Below are 23689 nucleotides of genomic sequence, written 5' to 3' on the forward strand. Positions count from 1 at the left end.
GGCTCCATGGGAATTGGAGTTGGGTGCAGCCTGTTGGGTTCCGCAGGCACTACTAGAGGGTGCTGCATCTGGGGACTCCTGAGCCCATATGGGCAGCGTATTCACCACCCGGCGATCAACCACATGGAGCACTTCCGGGTGGACTATAAAAGGGCCCAGCAACAACCACTCAGAGGCCAGAGTCGGGAGGAGGTGGACAAAGCTTGACGGAGGAGTGGTGGAGGAAAACAGTGTTTAGAGTGCTTGTGTGTATTTGTACTGGGACTGTGTTGTGCCTGTGGGGTCACGGGGAAGACGTGCCCCACAGGTGAAGAAAAATAAAAGTTTATTTTTATACGTGCCTCCAGTGTGAGTCTGTGTCGGGTCAGGCGCCTATATAGCGCCTTTGTTACACTGCTCAATACTGATTGCTTGCAGCACCAAATCAGTTGGACTAGCTCGTTAAGCCTTGAACTTCATAGACATGTGTGTCCAATCATGAGAAAGGTATTTATGGTGGTCAGTTGCACGTTGTGCTTCCCTTTGACTCTCCTCTGAAGAGTGACAGCATGGGATCCTCAAGCAACTCTCAAAAGATCTGAAAACAAAGATTGTTCAGTATCATGGTTTAGGGGAAGGCTACAAAAAAGCTATCTCAGAGGTTTAAACTGTAAGGAATGTAATCAGGAAATGGAAGGCCACAGGCACAGTTGCTGTTAAACCCAGGTCTGGCAGGCCAAGAAAAATACAGGAGCGGCATATGCGCAGGATTGTGGAGAATGGTTATAGACAACACCAATGATCACCCTCCAAAGACCTGCAAAAACATCTTGCTGCAGATGGTGTATCTGTACATCATTCTACAATTCAGCACAATTTGCACAAAAAACATCTGTATGGCAAGGTGATGAGAAAGAAGCCCTTTCTGCACTCACGCCACAAACAGAGTCACATGTTTGTATGCAAATGCTCATTTAGACAAGACAGATTCATTTTGGAACAAAGTGCTTGGACTGATGAGACAAAAATTGAGTTATTTGGTCATAACAAAAAGCGCATTGCATGGCGGAAGAAGAACATCGCATTCCAAGAAAAACACCTGCTACCTACTGTCAAATTTGGTGGAGGTTCCCATCATGCTGTGGGGCAGTGTGGCTAGTTCAGGGACAGGGGCCCTTTTTAAAGTCGAGGGTCAGATGAATTCAACCCAATATCAACAGATTCTTCAGGATAATGTTCAAGCATCAGTCACAAAGTTGAAGTTACGCAGGGGTTGGATATTCCAACAAGACAATGACCCAAAACACAGTTCGAAATCTACAAAGGCATTCATGCGGAGGGAGAGGCACAATGTTCTGGAATGGCCTTCACAGTCCCCTGACTTGAATATCATCGAAAATCTATGGGATGATTTGAAGCAGGCTGTCCATGCTCAGCAGCCATCAAATTTAACTGAACTAGAGAGATTTTGTATGGAAGAATGGTCAAAAATACCTCAATCCAGAATCCAGGACACTCATCAAAGGCTATAGGAGGCATCTAGAGGCTGTTATATTTGCAAAAGGAGGCTCAACTAAGTATTGATGTAATATCACTGTTGGGGTGCCCAAATTTATACACCTGCCTAATTTTTGTTATGATGCATATTGCATATTTTCTGTTAATCCAACAAACTTAATGTCACTGCTGAAATACTACTGTTTCCATAAGGCATGTCATATATTAAAAGGAAGTTGCTACTTTGAAAGCTCAGCCAATGATAAACAAAAATCCAAAGAATTAAGAGGGTTACCCAAACTTTTTTCATATGACCATATGCAAAAGCTTGAAAATACTTCTACTGAATATAGAGAGCAATTTCCGCTGATTTCTTTCTTCTTTACTTTGTCTTTGATTACATCTGTTTGTGACCTTCACGGTTCTAAATTCAGTATAAATCAAACTTTAATGTTCCTGCCAATGGAGTAGGAGAGACAGACAGTCCTAGTTTTTTAGTGTAACAGAGTACTTGATTTTCAGTTAATGCTTGCAACCTTTTTATTTCATATTATTCTTTTTCTTTCTTGAAATATTAAGAAAAACCAAAATAAACTAAATGCTAAACTTAAACATGAACAGAATATTTTGTACAAGCATCTCAATGGTAATGCTAATGTCTGGGTAATGTCATCTGTGGGAATGTAGGTACAATGCATTTTGATGTGCAAGTAACAAAAAAAATAATTTCTTCTACACTCCCTCAGATGACACATCACAAGCAGTACCTGTGAAGACATTTCTGTACTGGATGATAAATTCAGACACTTGTCCTGTGTATCAGTAGATAACTGTATTTCATGATGAGAAATAAGAACGTTGCATTTATTTTTCCCAGACCCTCTGATAACAAGCAAATGAAAGAGCAGAAGCAGATTCACTGTATATCTTCAGTTTTACTGATTCATTTTCAAGTAAAGCTAAGTACTGTGCATTTAAACATTTGCCAAAATTAATCTTACTCTATATTGCATGTTCTAAGATTTACAAAAAAGGGAATGCATTTAGCAAAATATTCCTCATTGTAAAACTAAAGCTATACAGTCAAATAATTTGAATAAACTTTATTAGGTATATACATTATATTATCATTAAAGTAGCCCCTGCCACAACTAATTTTGTCAAAAAGAAGTCCCACATGTTAACATTTAATTTTTACGGAATAGCTACTGTAATTAAAGATCACATTACCTTGGCAGATGCTCTCCTAGTTCATCTATTACAATACTTATTTGATGTGAGGGTCAGGTCTGTGGAAACAGGGAAAAAATATTTAGCTATTAGCAGTTTCTTATTATAATGTAAAAAAAAGAAAAAAATGTTTAGTTAAAAACAGACAAATGTATTTGCTGGAGACAAGTTTGCTTTATTTTAACTAAGTAGGATCTTCAAGCCATGTGCTCCACATTCTAAGCAGTTATACATGGGAATAATGTATTTTTTTTTTCTCTTTTTAACAATATTTTCATCTTGCCTTTCATTCTATTTTTCCGGTTGTTCTAACAGTTTCAATTAATTATTATTTCTAATTAGTGGGTCTAATGCTAAAGTGGTTGTAAGCCTTTCATGATTTAGTGTTGTTTGCCTGGGTGTCTCCTCTGCTTGTTTTTATTATTCATTAATAAGATACAATGAAGGGAGTAAATTGCACAGAGAAAGGGTGAAATATATAATGAAAGCAACAAAAGTGAGTTAGAGCATTTAAATCTATAGCAAAAAATGGACATATTTCTAACTGTCTTATAAATATAAAAAATCTTGTCCTCTGTGCTTTCTTAATGTAGAATAAGAGTTGAGAAAAAATACAAGCTAATTAATTGTAATCAGTGTTATCAGTTGTCCACTGATTATGAATCTGGTTGAAGCAAAACACTTTCAGCACAGTGGGTCCCCAGAACCGAGTTTGGGTTTCCCTGATTTAGAATATGAGCTTCATCAATGATCCAAAAGCTTTCAAAGAAAAAAGTCAAATATGATGGAAATGTCAAAAAAAGTTTATACAAAGCATAAAAGAGAAATCAGACTAACTATAACTATTTTATCTTTGGAAGTGTGTGCATACATTTGTTTCAGATTCAATATTTTACATAACAAGCCACAGAGTTTGTTACTGATTCCATCTCTATGGGAAATTAGTCAGTCTCCAGCCTATAAAGCAATCTCCAATTATAAATATCACCTCTGTCACCTTAAAAAGTCTATAGTATGTTAGAGACTTACAAGGACTAAAATATATTCAAAGAAAGATCAGAAGAAAGATTATCTAGAAGAAAAAGTGACAAAGAAAAAAACAAACCCATTCAAACACCAAAAAGTTTCCAAAGCTTAGCAATGTCTTTTGTAGACAAGTGGCAATTTAACATTTTTCCACCAAACTGTCTAAGTCTGGGACATATCCCAAATTTAGCTCACCAATTCTCAAGTCTTTCTACAAAAAGGAAGTTTATGCCAAAGTAGCAAGAAAGAAGCCAGACCTGAGAAAAATGAGAAAAAATAAATAAATAAAAATCACATTATCCATCCATTTTCCAACCCGCTGAATCTGAACACAGGGTCACGGGGGTCTGCTGGAGCCCAATCCCAGCCAACACAGGGCACAAGGCAGGAACCAATCCCAGGCAGGATGCCAACCCACCGCAGGAACTAAACTTTATGCATGCCACAAATCAAATAATGCACACAAGCCAGATTATACCATCTCCTTTGTCCAGTATGTTTATAGTAGAATCCTGCTGTAGAGGTGCTGTTAAAGATAGAACACTGGAAATAAACTGGGCTTGATAAAGCAAAAATTTTGCTAAAAAAACCTGAGCCTCTAAAACTGGAAATGTGGAAGACATTCACTTTTCAAAAGGGGACATGGATCCAAGGCAAACTGCCAAAACAACACTGCAGGGGATTAATGCAGAGAAAAATCAATGGCCTCAAGCAACTGAGACGCTTGACTTTATTTCAATTCAAAATCCATGTTAAGACTTTAAACATGCTGTCTACTACTGTTCACTATCCAACTTGACACATGTAGAGCAACAATGTGAAAATGAACGCTGCTCTTTCATGATACGTAAAGCTAATGAAAATTATTAAGAAAGATTACTGGTTTTCACCATTTAAAAAATAATAATGAACATGATACCTTTAAAATAAAGGAATATTTATGTTATAATCTTCAAAAAGACATTGGTACACAAGATCAAAAATCCTCCAATCAATGGTATATAGGATAATTATACACACAAGCTGAGAAAAATAAAAAATTTCAATAAGAAAGGCCAACAAAAAGGCTGCAAAAATGACACTAAATATATGAAAAAAATGAAAAACAACAATATAACAAAGTAAAAAAAAAAAATTATATGAGAAAAAGTAATATAAAATATACTGTATAATGGGAAACATAGATTAAAGAACAAAAAAATTGAAGATACAATAAAATACAGTAGGTGGCACGGTGGCGCAGTGGGTAGCACTGCTGCCTCACAGTTAGGAGACCCGGGTTCGCTTCCAGGTCTTCCCTGCGTGGAGTTTGCATGTTCTCCCCGTGTCTGTGTGGGTTTCCTCCAGGTACTCCAGTTTTCTCCCTCAGTCCAAAGACATGCAGGTTAGGTGCATTGGCGATTCTAAATTGTCCCTAGTGTGTGTGTGTGTGCCCTGTGGTGGGCTGGCGCCCTGTCTGGGGTTTGTTTCCTGCCTTCCTGGCTCCACCAAACCCCCGTGACCCTGTAGTTAGGATATAGCGGGTTGGATAATGGATGGATAGATAAAATACAGTATAAAGAAACCAAAATATAAAACTACAATGATGCATAGACAAAAAGAAAAAAAAACAACATTCAAATGTAGAAGCATGAAAAATACATATACAGCACTTAAGGGAATCTGAGGAAAGGACAATGCAGATATCAGAGTGATACAGTTAAGAGGCAAAGGTAAATGAAAAGATGCGGAACAAACTTCAAAGTATTCTACTGCATCTTACTGTCCTTCATCCAATATGGTTCTCATTTAGTTCAGACCAGGGCATAAGCTCCACACAAATGGAAGTGGTTAAAACAAAACCAGCCAAAGTGTTTGGACGATGACCTCTTCATCAAGGAGCCTGTTCATCTAATTAAAAGAATTTACCTTAATATTAAATGTCATACAAATACATGTAGAAATTGCAAGTCTAAGTAAAACTATAAATAAGGTAGTCATTATTTGTAAAAAGTTAAATTTCCCCCTGGGGACAATGAAAGTATTATCTATCCATTTTCATAATTTTTTATGTTTCAAATAGTTGGTTCTGCTTATTACTCTTTTTTATCAATTTTATTATCTTTATAAGGAGTGAATATTACTTTAGTAAAAGTTATTAGTACAGTTTTTTATAGCTGCAAAAGATGACTCAACAAAGCACTGTCTAGGGCAAGATATTAATATGATGACCCCCGACATTTTTAAGTTCACATTTATCATCATTACAGATGGATACTGAGATTCTTTTTTGCATGTCTCCCACAGATTACTGACAGTGCTAAAAAATAAAAGAATGCATCATGTAGTGTTGCAGGAATTTACATGTGGGAACTTGTTGTTGCAAACAGAGTGAACACAGAAAGCATCAAGCTCTCCCTGGAGAGAAAATGTGAATGCAACTAAATAAGACGTTATTCTGCAATCCATAAACACGAAGATGTTCTAACCTGTCCTATCTTCATCACAGCTGCTTCTGTACTGTCCCAGGCTTTTCTGAGCTACTACCTGCATTCTTGTTTACATATTGATTGATCTGAAATTAGATAGTTCAAGTTTTCAGTAAATTATAAAAATCAATGGTAATTCTAAGGTTCTGATTAGGAAATGAGCAGATTTTTTTCATTCTTTAGAATTTTCTTGCGGTCTGGGAGGGGCACCAGGAAGAGTAATAGGTACACAAATACAAATTTTCCAATTTAATGTATCAAAGTCTCAGGGTATCAGACAATAAATTATTTTGAAATATAATCAGGGAACCAAGTAGTTTTTCAAGGCACTACAGGGTACTTGTGAAGTACAATATTAGATGCTAAAGAATTCAAAAAGAGGCCAATGGCTGATAACACACAGTGACAAAGAAATAATAAGCCTTTTGAAAAAAAAAAAGGAAAACAATGAAAGAAAATTCATTATGTGAAACAGTAATGTTAAAGGTAGAGTTCCAGAAATACTTTTGCATACAGAGAAAGGCTGTTGGTTGTCAGAAGATCTGGAGTGAACTGAATCCAACAGAGTTTGGACATGAATTTTTTAAACTGCACACGTACCAACATAAATAAATAACAATGCCTAAATTGTACAGTTAACACGATTAGGTTTCTCTTGGCCCGTTCTGTTTACCATTTTGTTTCAACGATAGTTGCCCATTCTGAATCTGCCAGTTCTGTGCATGTCTGTTCTTTGTGTCACATGTTCTGCTGTAACATACAATGAGGACAGTAGCAGTATAATTAAGTTATTTATTATTTACTGAAGCACTTTTGGCGGCTATGAACAACTCCTTTATTAACAGCTCTGTTTTCAAAAGACTTGCACCTATTTGCCAGGGCACACTTTTCATTTTATAATTATTTGTCGAGTATGATTCTATGCATCAATTTGTTTTACAATCCTACTTTAATCCAGTACTGTGCACCAGCAATTGAAATTAAACTTGTTAAATAAGGCTTAGCTATCAGAAATGGCTTCAGTAAGAATCCCCTCAAGAAAATGAAATGATTTTCCTACTTTGAACATCATTAGGCAGGAAGCAAGTGCAAAATGAATTAATATCAATACAGTTTACATTTGCAAATTACTTCAACATTAAAGGAAAAATCTACAAAAATAATAAAAACAATTTCATATAGTATCATACAATCGTAGAGTATCATGCAATTTTCCTCACTCTTTACCATCATCACAACTCATGCACAAAAGCTACATCATCAAAAATCAAACCAACATGTACGGTACATGTATAATAGCCACTATAGCTGTTGTGGAGAATGGACTTGTTGTCTCTTCAAAGTAAACACCTGGAATCGAGAGATGGGCAAGCAGAATAGACTTTACTGCAAAAGATGCACAAGCCGTCTCAGTTCAATGAAGTGAGTGCCCTTCATTGGGCAACTCTTACATTTATTACTATTTTTAATCCATATTACTAACCGAGAATGGTAAACCGGATGGCATGGACGCAGGTAACCGGATGGCATGGACGCAGGTACACGGCGATGGGACCATGAGACGTACTGCGCAGGCGCGTACTGCTCAACTAACGGAAATAGCAGCAGGCGTCACCGCTATATTGTGAGTGGCACTACTGCGGAGTGAAGTTAGGAATAATGTGCTGCTTGGGATTGTACAAACCGCTGAACGCTTTACACCAAATTCAAACACAATACAGCTCAACGATACACACACGAGCCTACCTGGATAAGATCAATGAACGCAGGTGCCTACAACGTGCGTCTGAAACTGCGGAAGCAAAGCAGGCATGGGTTCAAAACGAACGAGCTCGACTGACGGATATAATGACATAGCCACACAGAAAAGAGGATTCTGCACTGCACCCCAGAGTCAAACGTAACACACTACGGGGTCCGCAAAGGTCCACAAAGATAGTACGGAATATGTAAGAGCACACCCATCGAAAAAAAATCAATCGTGTAAAAGCACATAGTACACACAAACCATGTGCTCTCAGCGCTTATAAAGCGTATAAGGACAATATGGAGAATAGAGACCCAAAGGCACTGGAGAGAAAAAAAGGCAGATAAGAGATTATGAAAGCAGTGGAATTCAAAAAGCTCAAACAAACGATGGCGCGATACACATGCAGACAAAGGTACAGAATATGAAAGCAGTGAAATTCAAAAGTATTGTAGCGTCCCAGACAGGGTGAGGGCTTTTTTTTTTTTTTTTTTTTTTTTTTTCTAATTCTTAATTAATTACTGCAGTAAAAAATGTAATATATACTGTATATAAAAACAAATGATTGGTATGTTGTATGATTTTCTTATACTTCTCACTAATTTCACAAATTGTTCACATCAATGCTAATATAGAATAATAATTATTATCATTATACTTAAATTCTATACTAACATTAACGTTATAAAATATGCTTATAAAATATAATAATAATAATAATATTCTATAATATTTTTATTTTATTAATTTTCATTGTAATCATTCCATACAAACAGATCAATTTATAACCCAACAAATTTGAAGACAAATCAAACCCCACCCCTGAGAAGGAGAGCTTAGCTAAAGAAAATTGCTTTAAGCTTTTTAATAAGGCAACATTAGACAAAAGAAGGGGGAGAAGTAAATATCTATATAAATAAGAGATGGAGAAGGGAGTTAAATGCAATAATAGTTAATTCTCTTATTCTAAAATAATATTGATTAAATCCTGCCAAGTTTTGAAAAAATTTTGTACAGATCCTCTAACTGAAAATTTGATTTTTTCCAAGTTCAAATAATATAAAACATCAGTTTCCCACTGACTTATAAGAGGAGAATTAGGATTCTTCCAATTTAACAAAATAAGATCTGCGTGCCAAGAGTGTAGTGAATGCAATCACCGTTTGTTTGTCCTTCTCCAATTCAAGTCCATCTGGAAGGACACCAAACACAGCTGTTAGTGGGTTAGGAGGGATTGTGATACTAAGGCTGTCTGAGAGGCACTTAAAAATTTTTGTCCAAAATGATGTTAGTTTGGTGCAGGCCCAGAACATGTGACCCTGGGGTGAGGGCTTTTTGGTTTTAAGTGACTGTTAGGTCCGATTGAGGGAAGGCGGAGTACAGCACGGGAGGACTGATAGCGGGGTATTGATTTGATGCAGTGGGGGGGGGGGGGGGGGCATTGGAGAGGGTGCTAGAAAGTTGTGTTTGGGGTTAGGAAGTCAGCGATTGTTCAAGTAAAACTTTTTGTGACACTTTATCATGTCAGTCACTACAGTATCAAAGAAAAGATAGAAACGATTGCATTACCGCAAACAAAAGGTGATTAATCATCAGAACCAGGTGTAATTGAAAAACTACCAGGACAAACTGAGGTCTGAAAAAAAGAGTAGACAACAAAGTCTTTTCGCATTCGCATCATTCAATGGACAAAACGTGGATTTACACAATAATGGACCATATGCTATGAGAATCTGTGGTCCCACATCAGTTAAAGGAACGACAAGTTAAATTTCAAAGAGTACACAATTCGGTCGGGTGTATATTGATGATCTCGGAGAAGCGATGCAAATTTTAACAGGCAAAAAGAAAGGTGATGTATATATTCCGCGAATAACATTACACACCAAAGGAGATCGTGATATGCCATTCATAGTAAAATGTTTACAGTTTACCGTGAGAATAGCTTTTGCTATGACAATCAATAAATCACAGGGACAAACAGAAAAACACGGATTATTTATTACAGAAACAGAAACAATATTCACTCACGGGCAGTTATACATTGCGTTGTCACAATGTGTCTCCAAAAAATATTGTTTTTAATGAAGCTTTGAAGTAAAAGTGAAAATAATGAAATTGAAACAATTCCAAAAAAAAATGTAAAATTGTATATCCAATTAACCAAGCACAGGGGTTGGTGAGCGAAGCAAGCAGGGGGCGAAGCCCCCTAGTCAATATCTATTTTGCACTTGAATGTTTTTCATCATAATCTGACTCTAAAAACACACATACTTCATTTCTGATGTTTAGCAATACCACCAATGTTTTCTCGTGCTTTATCAGAAATAATTGCTTTCTGCCCCTAGCTGCCACAATTATTTTTAGTTACCACATGTCCCTAGGAATGACCTTCCCTCTGTGCCCACTTAATCACTTCTCACATTCCTGACCTACAGCTGGAAGATAATGGTGGCTTTCCAAGTATTAAGAAAAATAAAAAAATATGGGCATGAGTCTTTAATAGTTTAAATCTTTCATAACCTAAGGCTAGCTAGTACAATATGTCCCATTTTAATTTAATACAGATTACATTAATACAAGTTTTAAATCCCCTATATACGTAGTGCAGTGCCTGGCACTGTCCTTCACCCCACTGTACTTAATAAACATCTTACTTAATAAAAAGTAAAATAAAATAAAACCATGTAGCAACACAGCATCCAAAAGCTCTGAAATCGGTAGCGCCCCATAAAACCAATCACACAAAAAGCACAGACACATAAAATGGCTGTCAGATGACATCAATAAAATACTGCAATGTCTCTCTATTAAATTAAAAAAATCCTGGGACAAGACAAGACTTTTTCAAAGAGATACAGTACTTTTAAGTCCCGAGACTTTGAGACGAGACGAGACTTTGTGCCAAGAGATTTAACCACACCTGGGGCCGGAAATAAAAGACAAAGAGTAGATGATAAAGTAGAACGTCGTAAAGAATCCAAAAACGTTGGCACGATACACATGCAGAACTGGTTTAGAGATAATGGAAAGTATGAAAATTCGAAAGTCTCAAAAAAATTATAGTAATGATCACATTAGTGCAAACAAATGGAAATTATTACTCGGTGAAATAACAGAACAGCGAAAAGAGATCAAATATATTGCTCGGATTTAAACTTTAAGTCAGAGACTTGTAGATTGTCTAATTCATGTTGCCATCCAGGGAAAAGTAGTGTTTCTTCCCAATGAAGAGGCGGTTTCCGCAAGAATTAAAAGATTTGTTGTTTGATGAAGTGAAATACACATACACAAGTGGCAGAGATGCGAAGTGGCTGCCGGTTGTAGCGCAGGCCGGGGGGTTGGCGAGGAGCGAAGCAAGCAGGAGGCAAAGCCCCCTAGTTAAATCAAAAAATAAAAATTAGTAACATGTACTGAACATGTACAGCCTTAGAAAACAATCATTAAAATGCCACTCTGCATCTTCCTGTTCATGTCTTCTCTGTTTTTTAATTTAAATAGTCAGGAAAGTAAGCATATTTAACATTTAAACTTAACTGTACGTATTAGAACTGTTAATGGGTCCAATCCTTGATCCATGACTATGCAGAACACAAAAGCTATAGATGAAGACTTAAGCCTCTCCTTTCACTGTGCTACTAATTGTTAAATAAAAAAAGTTTAGCTATTTAAAAAGACAAAATATATTTACTGCGCCTTAAATTCAGGGACTGACCCCAAAAAAGCATTAAATATAGTGCCACCTAGTGAGAGATAATGGAGTTCCTTATGTGTGTCTTCCTTAATACTCTTCTCTCTCAGTATTTCACAAAATATACAGTATGCACTTGGTTATGGGTGTAGAGAATAAAACATTGTTTTCTAATGCAGGAAGCTACCTGAACGGATTACCATCACAGAAAAATAGTAACATGCCATGACCTATAAAACTGCTTTTAATTGCAGGGTAACCACTACTTGAATGACGATGAAACTTGTGGGTCACATGACATCCTTTTAACAAAAACACTTGCCTGCAGTGTGCTTTACTTAAAAAGGGGCTAAAAATTCATTTTCATACTCTGTTTTCATACACAGGCCAGAGTTCACAGAATTACAGTTATAGGACAGAACAGAAAAAACATTTCACGGTGAAACTATCATATTTATTACCTCTGCTAATTTCATGGTAGGGCTGAGTTTGGAGGGGATGTCAGTTGAGAAATTATAAGAGGCCCCTGCCAACAGACTCCTTTCCTGTTCTCTCTCTATGCTATGTTGTGAAATGTATTTCAAGATACAGGATGGCATAGTGTTAATAAATACAGGAAACGTGATCTGATTCATTATGAACACATAGTACAGAATGCATTTTACAATTATCTATCAATATTGTGTATTTTATTTCAGACAAATGTTAATGTCAGTAGATTTGCACAAACATTTCAATAATATTTTCTGTATGCTCTTCAATAATATTTTCTGTATGCTCACTGCAAGAAACAACAAATCTTAGCCTGTGTAATTCTTTATTTTTAAATTCTGTGCCACTCACAGCATTTTGCTTTTAATTTTGCATTTGTTCTTTAAAGTGAAAAAAGGACTGCCAAATGCGTGCACATGCTAGCATTTTCAATCTCTGATTTGAAGAGGTCTTGCTCAAAAACTTTCTTCACAGCTATCAGTCCTATTCTGTGATTAACCCCGGCATTTTGGTTATGAAATACTGCCCAGAACTCAAAAATGAAACACAAATTAAGAAATACTGAAGAGAAATGCAAAGAAGCAAAATATGGAAATAAATAAATGGCTACCAAAATGCGCAAGTGATGTGACTCAAATAAATGTACTGTATTTGATAAATATAATACTCCTGTCAACATTGATATTTGTCTTTAATATTATTACCTCGCATTTCAACAGCTCTACAAAAAAGCACGTTAACATTTCTGCTTAAAATACACTGCAGTCTTTTTTTTAGGTCTGCTTATCCAATACAGATTAACGGGTATCTGGGCAACAATGGGAAGATTGCAAGAACCACCGAAGTGAGAGAGTACACCAATCAGTGGTAGGTTTCAGTTGAGATCTTTTTAACATCAGAGAACAAGGCATGGGCACGCAAACTTCACAGTTAAAGCACCCCTGTGCGGCACTAGATAATATTGCCATCACAAAAATCAACACTCTTCTTTACCTGTTCTCACTTTAGCCAAGTTTTACTTTACTAAATAACAACTGTCAGAAACAAATGTCACCTGAACGCGCCAGTTCGTCTGGGCCATTGTTAGGTTCTCAAAAGGCAATCTCAGAATAAACCGCGCCCATCTCCGAGTACTGTACTACTCTGCTATTAACTGCTATATTGAACGGTTCCCACTTTTATGCCCCATTCGTGGAAAAAGATAACAGAATAAATTCAATAATGAGCGACCACGAACAAAGGTTTCTATTTTTTTTAAACGCAATGCTGCAGCCAGGCGGGGGACAATAGTCAGTACTTGAATTAACTGATACCGCTGCCATCATGCGAGACGCGAGTGCTCATTCTACACCACCATACTAAACCGTTACGGAGATAAGCATTTAGAGACACCATACGTACAGGATACATATGTATCAGTATTGGATTCCGTTTGTCATTACTTGGCGAAATATCACGCTGCTCTTATACATTTGTGAATTCAGCTCCAGCTATAAAGGTTAAGGGCATTCATTCTATACAGTGGAAATATTTCCATTAAAACTGAATCCATTTTAACAGATGCACATAACAGCAGGCGACGGTTTACTGCTTCAGTACCAGTAAAGTGTATACTGGTAACATCTTCGTGTTAATAGTAAAATAAAATAAATACAGTAAAAGGGTACACTTACCTTCCCCAACATTTTCGAGGATTAGAAAGGTTCTGGTCCAAGACGGTAATTCGGCTTAAAAAATAATACGTTTATATCGAAAGGGAAATCCATTGCTGAACACAAGAGTCTCCCACAGATGCCAGGAGGCTCGGATATGTCTGGCACTACCCTACCACTTGGTACCCACTCGTCGTCAGGCTCGCCTACTATTAGCTGTCAGGTCAGCCTCTCTCTGTCTCTCTCCCAACACTCATCTCCCAGGAAACACCAAGCCTACTTCCGGCAGAAAAGAACCGCCCCTTAGCAACGAATGCCAAGCACAGAGCTCTGCATCGACTTTCTCGCTTTCTCTTTTGCACATTTTACAAACCATCAAAAAAGATTTCTTTCTTGGTAGGCGCAGGCGCACACTACGTACATCCGTTTTTATACTCAACGCTTCTAATTGTACAGTACTCTTCGATTTCTCGTTCAATTAATTGCGTATAGTAAAATTATATATTATTCAAGACCTGCTCGAATAATTAAGGAAATTGTTGTTTTCGTACGTAGTTTCTTGTTTAATGGTAAGGTTAATCGCCTAATAGATTATGTGCATAATAGCATTGCTTGGTTAAATGCAGTACTTTTCTTTATATACATTGATACTTTTTAAAGCAAAACTGTAAGAACAAAAAAAATCCGCAATAGTTCGTACCCTGAACTTGAAGCGGGTTTGAAAAATGAGAGGGTGAGCGGATAGGAAATGCTATCATGTTCGTTGTGTAGAGGTCTACAATTTCAAATTAACGAAAACATAACATTTTAGGACATTTTGCTGGTTTTTGGTTTCTACCTAAACAGCACTACTACGTGTTTAATACAACAAAATTTATTCCTATAGCATATTTTCATATAAATGGTGTAGCTCAAAGTGATTTATATGTGAATGAAGTTGTGACATGCAAGGAAAAACAAATTCAATTTTGATAAGGATAATAATGAATAAACAGTATACAATGGATAAATAAATAATGCACACTACCATAGGAAAGATAAATAATTAAAAGAAATAGAATCCTTAAAAAAGAGTATTTTTCTTTTTTTTTTTGTTTCTAAATGACAGTCTGATGATAAGGTCAGATGGCCAGTGTGGATAAAAAATAAACAAAAAAAGCTGAAGGTCACATTTCAGTCTTCCCAGTATAGAAGCAAATACAACCTTCTCCACCACATCTACCATTCAACCTGTACTCCATCCATTAAACATCTGTGAAGAGGATGTGTGTCCACTCTTTAAGATACAAAACACCAAAAAAGCAGCAGGTCAAGAGTGTCTCAACTTTATGCTTGAAAATCTGTGCTGATCAACTGGCTCCTGTTTTTACACAGATTTTCAACAAATGATTGGTGCTGTGTGAAATTTCCTTATGTTTCAACCCATGCTCAATCACACCAATCCAGAAAAATCCTGTATAATAGGGCTGAATAACTACAAGCCTGTTGCTTTGACAGCTGTGGTCATGAAAACCTTTGAGAAACTGGTGTTAGCTCACTTAAAGAACATCACTGTTCCCCTATTGAACCCCCTTCACTTTGCCTAAAGAGAAAACAGATCAGTGGATGATGCTGTCAGTATAGGTCTACACTATATCCTGCAGCATGTTGACAACACAGGGACCTATGAAATGATTACGTTTGTGGACTTCAGTTCAGAATTTAACACAATCAACCCTGAATGCCTCCACTTTAAACTCACCCAGCTTTATGTCCCTGAATCGATATGTCAGGGAATTATTAACTTCTGGACAAACAGAAAACGGGGTGAAACTAATGAAATTCACCACTACCTCCCAAACAATCAACAGTGATGCACTCCAAGGATGTGTGCTGTCCCCACTGTTCTTATCCCTCTGAACTAATGATGACTGCTCCTCTAAGGACCCCTCTGCCAAACTCAAATATGCAGATGACACAAACATTATTGGAATCATCAGAAGTAGTGACAAGTCTACCTACCAACTTTATTTGTGCATGTTCCATTCATGGACACTACAAGCTGGACCTGCTCTATTCAAATGTTAGTGACTTTAAATATACAGTAAATATGTGGTACAGTCTAAGCAGGTCTGACCTCATCTTACTCCCACCTACTGTCCTGTTATTTACAGCTGCAGCCCTTTGTTATCCAAGTCAGAAGTTCTTTGTGGGGAGGGTTGTTGTCTGGTTTTATTTAATATATATATATATATATATATATATATATATATATACAGGTGCTAGTCATAAAATTAGAATATCATGACAAAGTTGATTTATTTCAGTAATTCCATTCAAAAAGTGAAACTTGTATATTAGATTCACTCATTACACACAGACTGATGTATTTCAAATGTTTATTTCTTTTAATGTTGATGATTATAACTGACAACTAATGAAAGTCCCCAAATTCAGTATCTCGGAAAATTAGAATATTGTGAAAAGGTTCAATATTGAAGACACCTGGTGCTACACTCTAATCAGCTAATTAACTCAAAACACCTGCAAATGCCTTTAATTGGTCTTTCAGTCTAGTTCTGTAGGCTACACAATCATAGGGAAGACTGCTGACTTGACAGTTGTCCAGAAGACGACCATTGCACAAGGAGGACAAGACACAAAAGGTCATTGCTAAAGAGGCTGGCTGTTCACAGAGCTCTGTGTCCAAGCACATTAATAGAGAGGCAAAGGGAAGGACAAGATGTGGTAGAAAAAAGTGTACAAGCAATAGGGATAACCGCACCCTGGAGAGGATTGTGAAACAAAAACCCATTCAAAAATGTGGGGGAGATTCACAAAGAGTGGACTGCAGCTGGAGTCAGTGCTTCAAGAACCACCACGCACAGACATATGCAAGACATGGGTTTCAGCTGTTGCATTCCTTGTGTCAAGCCACTCTTGAACAAGAGACAGCGTCAGAAGCGATTCGCCTGGGCTAAAGACAAAAAGGACTGGACTGCTGCTGAGTGGTCCAAAGTTATGTTCTCTGATGAAAGTAAATTTTGCATTTCCTTTGGAAATTAAGGTCCCAGAGTCTGGAGGAAGAGAGGAGAGGCACAGAATCCACGTTGCGTGAGGTCCAGTGTAAAGTTTCCACAGTCAGTGATGGTTTGGGGTGCCATGTCATCTGCTGGTGTTGGTCCATTGTGTTTTCTGAGGTCCAAGGTCAACGCAGCCATCTACCAGGAAATTTTAGAGCACTTCAAACTTCCTGCTGGTGACGAACTTTATGGAGATGCAGATTTCATTTTCCAACAGGACCTGGCACCTGCACACAGTGCCAAAGCTACCAGTACCTGGTTTAAGGACCATGGTATCCTGTTCTTGATTGGCCAGCAAACTCGCCTGATCTTAACCCCATAGAAAATCTATGGGGTATTGTGAAGAGGAAGATGCAATACGCCAGACCTAACAATTCAGAAGAGCTGAAGGTCACTATCAGAGCAACATGGGCTCTCATAACACCTGAGCAGTGCCACAGACTGATCGACTCCATGCCACGCCGCATTGCTGCAGTAATCCAGGCCAAAGGAGCCCCAACTAAATACTGAGTGCTGTACATGCTCATACTTTTCATGTTCATACCTTTCAGTTGGCCAACATTTCTAAAAATCCTTTTTTTTGCATTGGTCTTAATTGATATTCTAATTTTCCGAGATACTGAATTTGGGACTTTCATTAGTTGTCAGTTATAATCATCAACATTAAAAGAAATAAACATTTGAAATACATCAGTCTGTGTGTAATGAATGAATCTAATATACAAGTTTCACTTTTTGAATGGAATTACTGAAATAAATCAACTTTGTCATGATATTCTAATTTTATGACCAGCACCTGTATATATATTTACTGTGTGTAATGTCATCACACACGTGCACAAGGAAGGCAGTCTAAGGGCTTAACTGAGGGTAAGATGAAAAGCCAGGGGTTGATGAAGTTGATGAATGGTACTAATGCTTTTTCTCCCTCTTCCACAGACCACCAGCAGAAAGCCCAGCTAAGATTCCACCCACTTCTGCTGCTACATCACACCCTTCTGCAGACCTCATTTCCACCTGAGATCCCACCCCTTCCTGTCCTCCACCTATAAAAACCTAAGCTTTCACTCTCTTACTCAGTCTATTTTTGACTCAGTCATGAATGATTACTCATTGTTTTGGCTGTTACCATATTATACAGGGAGGACTCCCCAAATTGTTATCTTTGTCTTTTGTTTTGTTTACTATATATATATATCTATATACCAGGGGGCTTGGCGTCCTGCTCATTTCACTCGCCATCCCCCCTGCCTGCGCTACACGGCAGCAACTTCGTGTCTCTGCTGCTCGCGTATGTGGATTTCACTTTCAACAAACAACAAAATTTTTAATTCTCGTGGATTCTTCATTGGGAAGAAACACTACTTTTCCCTGATGGCAACACGAATTAGACGATCTACAAGTCTTCGACTTAAAGTTTAAATCCGAACAATATATTCGATCTCTTTTCGCTGTTCCGTTATTTCACCAAGTAATAATTTCCATTTATTTGCGCTAATGCGATCTTTACTATCATTTTTTTGAGTCTTTCGAATTTTCATACTTCCATGATCTCTAACCAGTTCTGCATGTGTATCGTGCCAACGTTTTTGAATTCTTTACAACGTTCTACTTTATCATCTACACTTTGTCTTTTATTTCTGGCCCCGGGCGTGATTAAATCTCTTGGCACAAAGTCTCGTCTCACGGGATATGAAAGTGTCTCTCTGAGAAAGTCACGTCTCGTCTCTCTTCCCAAGATTTTTTATTATAATAGAGAGATATATATTTGAGATTCTGTAAAATTTTAATTTCCCTTTGTGGGAAAGCAAAGTATCGTCATCATTATCATTCCACCATAAAAGAGGCATAGCTGCAGATTTACTTCCTGTGACAGCTGACGGAGTTCAATCTACCACAGTAGCTGCAGATTCAGTTCCACACAGCAATTATAGAGTTTGTTCTCAGCTTGTCCATCTCAGTGTGGTTTATCAGCATCTAAATATGACAAGAACAGGATACTGTAGTCAGATCTGAGAAAAAGATCACTGGCAGTAATATGCCCAACTTATAGGACTTGTCATAGCTAAGGTGTAGTTAGTGTGTATTTCCGTATTTCTTGTACAGACTTGCACTTTGTATGCATATGTTTGCATTCTTTATTGTGTGTTTATCTCAGGTGTGCAATGATCAATTGTATGTATATCTGTCCTGTAACTATATTGGTAAAGTTATCAAAAAAATAAAATAAAAGAGTCAGATTCCTTGACATGGCCAATAAGTGACCAATAAATATGATTCTGATCCTAATTCTGATTCTGATGAATGTGCTGTGCAGTTGACTGGCACCACAGGACTAATATATGAAGATGGAGAAGCAACCCAGGCCTTTGAAGGTGACGTGCTTGTGTCCAATGTACAGGAAAGTGAAGCAATAATAGGTGCATAGATTACCCAGGAAAGTGGAACATTGATAGATAATAAGTCCAGATCAAACAAGTTAATATAATGGAAAGATACAAGATTAAGGAAGTTAGCCAGGAACTTTAAGTGTTAGCATGGCGAGAGGTTATCTTCATTTTGTAACTGATGTCACTATAAAGAACAGGATAGTAAGTAAGCAGCATGAAGCAGCCAAGGGAAGAAGTGTTCAACAGTAGCTAGATTAAGTAAGGATGCTGAAGCACAGGAAGGGGAGCTATCCCTATGTTGCCCTACAGGAATGGTTCTGAAGGTGGGAAAATGTAGTGTTGCCAGAAAGAACTGATATAGGTGCAGACCAGGAAGAAGGTGGCTGCTTGGGTTGATGACAAAATTAGAACAGCAGATCTCAGGATGGTGGTTTGGTGTTTTACTCTTCTGGTATTCATAGTCAGCAGCACTGGCATGATGATACCTGCAGCTGCCGTGTGTGAAACACATGAGATCCATCATGAGGAGAATGAAGGCTTGCAGTGAAGAAGGCATCAGCTACATGATGCAGTGTGTGCAGAGTCTGAACAGGTGAAGCAACCAGAAGCAGATTCAGTGTTTTTAGAAAGTGAAAGTTACCCGGGGCCTTGACCATTCTAACCCAGACTCCAAGCTGATTAAAACTTTTGTCTTAAAAGTTGGTCTCTATTGAATTGGCTCACCTGCTTACTGACAGTATTATTGGAGAAAGCCTTTTGAACAATTGCACACTTCAAGAAGGATAAATTTGAAACCAGCAGGATTACACTAACATAATCTCAAGTTTTTTGTGCAAGGGTTTTTGAAAATATGAACTCAATGAGTTTATTAGTATGTAATTGTTTTGCATTTTGTTTGTCTTGAAGAACATTATACAGCAAGTCCAAAGTGCTGGAGACACACCAGGCTGTGTGAGGAATTATGAAAACTGTTGTTATGAAAGTTTCATTCCTATTGTTAATGTAATCAGTAAGGTGATTAAACAATAGGTATGTCAGTTAAGGCTGCTCCTTGTTATGCCTGTCATGCCACTGACTCCACCTGTCTGTTCAACATGTAGCTTGTGCAACAACAAAACCTAGCAGTGTTGCCAAGACAATGTATATTTAAAATGAACATAGCAATATATGATATTTAACAAATAACAGCAGAGTATTCAGTCCATCAAATTTCTTTAGTTAGTGAATACCTAAACTATCCCAAAATCACATGTATCTGCTTATTAAAAATTTTCAGGTTTCTGCTTCTATTTCATGTTACAGGCCTTTTTTTATCAAATTCAGATTACCCTTTATGTGAAGTAGGACTTGCTCCATTCTGTCTTGAAAGCACTTTCATTTATTTTCACTGATGTCCTGAAATACTTTATGTGATACACCTTCAAAAGTTTGGGTTAGGTCCTTGTACAGCCTTCTTTTTTCAGCTCTAAAAAGGATCTACTGTAATTCTTCTACATCTTTGAAACAGGTCATTCCCTTTACTCCCTGGACGCACTTGTTTGATCTTTGCCGCACAACTAACTTCTAGAGCTGCTATGTGTTTTTGTAGGATGGTGAAAAGAAATTCTCACAGTAATCCAAATACAGTCTCACTAGTGTATTACAAAGTCTGAGCCTATCATAAATGGAACATTGATGTAAAAGGCATATTTTAAAAATGAAAAAACTGCTTGTAATTGTGTAATCCTGTGTCTGAGCCAATTTTGTACCCATCTACAAACAATATCTTTGACTCCCACTTCTTTTAGTCTGATGCCCAACCTCTCTTCAATTGTGAGAGTTGAGAAACTTATAGATTGCGTAGATGACAGATGGGACACTTGGATTTCAGCAAGCATTGACAAAAGTGTCAAGTATTTGCTTTCTCAATGTAACCCATTTTACAGATATTCCTGTGCAATGTCATGTACTTCAGCTGTTAATGTGTAATGGATAGCACACATGGACTGGCATCCTTCCTGGGGCCAAACAAATATCTTTACCCAGCCGGGAGGCTAGTGCAATGGAAGGACCATGGGAGATGAACACTGATGAACATTTTCTACCCCAATTCACCAGATGGCAGCATCCCTACATTGGGATTTCCACTCAAACACCTGCAAGGCATGCTGGGATATGTAGTCCCATAGGGCAGCCCTTCTGTGTTATGTAGGGGCTGCCAGGGGGAGCTGTTGGGATTCATAGTTCCTACTTTCAGGGATTTCCAGTCAACCTGGAAGTGCTTCCAACGGGCCATGCCCTAGCACAGGTCATAGATTAAAGAAGTCGATCGATCTTTGTTTCACGAGTTGGAGTCTGGACAACACTCCCCTGGGAGGAGTTGAAAAGAAAGAAGAAAACATTTGCTTTTCTAAGCTGTATGGGGCTGTACTAAGAGAAAGGAGCCTGTCAAATTTATTTTTGTGTAAATAAAAAACATTTATTTGCACCCAGGACTGTTTATGTGTAGTTGTGTCTGTGGTTTGGGGCTTGGAGGCTCCCCATGATGGTCAAAATGTGTAGATTTGTAAATCAGTTGTAGAACCGCATGTTAGGTAGTATGACGTCAGACAAAGACACAACCAGTTGATAAGGTCTTGTTTAACTCTTTTCATCCAGTCGATAAAACTGAATTTGAATGGTCTTTAAATTGTTGTTTTAAGGGTTATTAAGTGTGTAAATTGGTGTGAGCTATTCACAGGAAGTAATATACATTTATATGAAATAATTCCCCCTACGTTGATTAAAAATATTCCCCACAAAGGCTACATTCCAATAGCAATAGGCAATAGGTTGGGTAATCTTCGTAAAGAGATACTTTTTGTTCTGTTATTTTTGAAGAAATGCTTTTATAATATATGACATGTTACACTGACTAGACCCATAATGAGTCAAAAGAGTTGTTAAACATATGTGACACAGCTTTAATGGTTTTATTACAAAAAATCACATACATTCACAGGTTTTCGGTCCTGATATGTATTTGACCCAAGTGATTTTTATGGCCTTTTACATACCACAGCTGACCTTCATTACAGCTCTGCTTAGAGAGCTGCAGTGGTACCTTTGGAAACTTAGAAATCAGCCTTGATGTTATATTTCAGTGTAGGGACAATGAAACGGTCAACCTAGTAAGTGCTCAGGAAAGTTTACTATTTTAACCATCTTCCATCCATCCAACTTCCAAACTTGCTTCTCCTAGGCAGGGTTGCAGTCTATCCCAGCATGCATCAAGCACAAGACAGGAACAATCCCTGAGTTCTGAGAGGAAGCCCACACGTACATCAAACTCCATGCAGGGGGAACCTGGGCCATGAACTCCAGTCTCATTGGTGTGAGACATTGGCACTACCACTGTGCCACCGTGCCACACTTCAGAAAACACATAGGACAGAAATGACAATCAGAAGATATTAGATAGATAGATAGATAGATAGATAGATAGATAGATAGATAGATAGATAGATAGATAGATAGATAGATAGATAGATAGATAGATAGATAGATAGATAGATATTAGAAATATTTTAGTTTCAGTGCCACATTTCCAGTTCTCATGTATTCAGTTTATTTGTTGAGGAGGCAGCAACAATTGCACAGCTATTGAAGCAGCCCTTTATTTTCTTCTCACCCTTCTCAGAATACCACACTTGATCTTGGCCAAATGGCTGGCCCCACAAGACCCTTCTAGTTTTCAGATGACAAATTATTGATGGTCTCCAGGAAAAATAATCTTGAACATGAGGAGAATAGCTATGGTGGTGCTTTCACAAAGAGAAATTTATTTTCCACTCTTGAAATCGTTTATTTTTGCTCATTTGCTCAAAATGAAATAGTCATGCAAAAAATTAAATCCAGGCAGTAGATTGCTAATGGAATTTAGCCAGTGAGAGATTGTGAAACTTTACAGTCCACTTAAAGAAGCTCTATTTTATACTGTTCTTTCCAGGAAATGGAATGTATGAATTAAATTATGGATAAAGGAAACATTCTTCTTTTTCTTAAAATTCCCCACCACATATTATACATTGGTATATTACTTAGCAAAATGTATATAAAGTTTCTGTTGTAGGCTGCAGTACCTTTCACCATGTCTCCTTTGTTTGTTTGAGCAGTGTCCACGCCAGAGTTATACTTAATTTTTTTAAATCTAAACCTACAGTAGTCTTTCACTTGTCACTCAAAATTTTTAAGTCTCCACCTTCTTGTGTTTCCAGTTTTTGAATCTCTTGCGGTTCTGATCTTTGGCTTTTGTATATTCCATCTCTGTTTTCACTTTCCCCATTGAATTAATTTAACAGATTGTCCAGGATTTAATTTCTTGGTTAGACTAACAGCCACATCCTACCTTTTCCTTTTTGCTTGTATTTACCATTGTCTCTGTGTGACTCTTACCTGTTCTCAAAACTCCATTCCCAGGGTGCACAATTCATCACT

The 23689-nt window shown here is 37.5% G+C and overlaps 1 protein-coding gene across 2 annotated transcripts in view; it reads right to left on the bottom strand.

Moving 5' to 3' along the window:
* atat1 (alpha tubulin acetyltransferase 1) overlaps nt 1-2768 on the bottom strand; it is a 63943-nt gene extending 61175 nt beyond the window's left edge. For both annotated transcript variants that reach the window (XM_051920636.1, XM_051920633.1), the window contains exon 1: nt 2707-2768. The gene's annotated coding sequence lies outside the window, so the exon portion shown is untranslated. The remainder of the gene's footprint in view (nt 1-2706) is intronic.
* Between the last annotated feature and the right edge of the window lie 20921 nt (nt 2769-23689).

Source organism: Erpetoichthys calabaricus, chromosome 1, assembly GCF_900747795.2.
Source record: "Erpetoichthys calabaricus chromosome 1, fErpCal1.3, whole genome shotgun sequence".
NCBI lineage: Eukaryota > Metazoa > Chordata > Cladistia > Polypteriformes > Polypteridae > Erpetoichthys > Erpetoichthys calabaricus.